Genomic DNA, 1,635 nt, shown 5'->3' with positions numbered 1-1,635 from the left:
TAACCTTTTCTCCATTGATCATGTTGTTGATTGATCCAGTTTGAAGATTTTTGTTCTCTTCACATTGAGTTGTGATACGTAGTCTTTGATCTGCATCTGTCAGTGCACCAAGCCCTCTTCACTTTGAGCGAGCCAGGTGGTGTCATCCGTATATCACAGATCGTTGCTGAAGTTTCCTCCGCGCCTGCTGCGTTTTTCTTGATGTAGGTGCGCTTGCTTCTCAGACGATGTGCTCCGTGTACAGCGTGACTACATCTGTTGAAACAACCCTGGTACACACCTTTTCTCATTTTAAACCATACAGTATCCCTTTGTTCTGTTCACATGACCGCCGTTGAGTCCATGTACAGGTTCTACATGAACACAACTAAGTGTACTGGAATTTCCATAAGCACGTTACCCCCAAAAGTCCCAAACCCACCATCATCAAATGATTCTGGTTTATAGCCACCCTATATGAGGGTTGCAAGGCTGTAAATGCTTTTTCCCACATTAACACATTAGAGATGACTTATTTGTCAAATTTTATGAATAGAGTGAAAAATCACTCCATATTTTTATTGACATGGATATTATGCTGATTTAGATTAGTCTTGGTGCAAACCCTTATTATGAACTTGCTAAATACCAAGTCTCTTCACATGACTGGCTGATTTTGAAGTGTCTAATGAAATCTTTCCCTTTACCCCCACAGCTTATAGGTCTCTTACTGGGGTAATTCTTTCCCTTGGCTTCTCCTTAGCACTTGCCCCATTACCTCTTCCTGACCCTCTTACATTAAAAAAAGCCCCACCTCACTGCTATGAAGTCAATGCTGACTCATAGCAACCTTCTTGGACAGAGTAGAGCTGCTTGTGTAACTCTTTGGGGGTGGAAGGCCTTGTCGTTTTCCTGAGGAGCAGCTGTGGTTTTAACTGCGGACCTTTCAGATCGCAGCCTAACGAGTAACCGAACATCACCAGGGCTCTTACATTGTGAGTGTAATTTCAGGACTGCTTGGATGCCGGAGAATTTGCTGATAGTAGTTGATTGATGTAAAGCCTACTGCCATCTAGCAGTGTAGAGGAATAAAAAGTGGGCGAGGATGAAGATAGAAGTCAAAGTGGATAAAGCAGCTTTGATCAGAGATTTATAGCAGCATCTTTTGTTGCCACCTTAATGTTAGTATTGAGGTTTGGAAATACTGTGCATTGAGCACTCACTATTTCCTGTGCATATTTTCAATACATAACATCCGTTATCTCATTGGACGCTCGAAACCTAGGAACATCATCCTCTCGTAAATGAAGAAGTTGAGACCCAGAATGGTTGTCGTTTTTTTCAGTGTCACACATAGAGTTAATTGGTTCCAGCACATACATCTGTCCAGTGTCAAAGCCTGCTTTCTTAGTGACCAGCCAGGCCACTCTTCTAGGGTAGAATAAACTTGAGGGTGGTTGTGGTTGCTTTGACTTTAAACTTAGTTACTACATTGTGATTCAGATTTCTAAGATGTTGACTCCTAAGAGGGTGGTATCTTAGATCAATAAACTACATTGGTTTCTAAGTGCAAAACATAGTGAACTTGCTGGAAAAGCATGTTTTTCTACTTATAAAACTTAAGGTTTGATAGTTGTTGATTTCACTTTTTTTTTT

This window comes from Echinops telfairi, unplaced genomic scaffold (assembly GCF_000313985.2).
Source record: "Echinops telfairi isolate 266 unplaced genomic scaffold, ASM31398v2 ScPeMD7_9;HRSCAF=40, whole genome shotgun sequence".
NCBI lineage: Eukaryota > Metazoa > Chordata > Mammalia > Afrosoricida > Tenrecidae > Echinops > Echinops telfairi.
Note: the sequence above shows the minus strand (reverse complement) of the source record.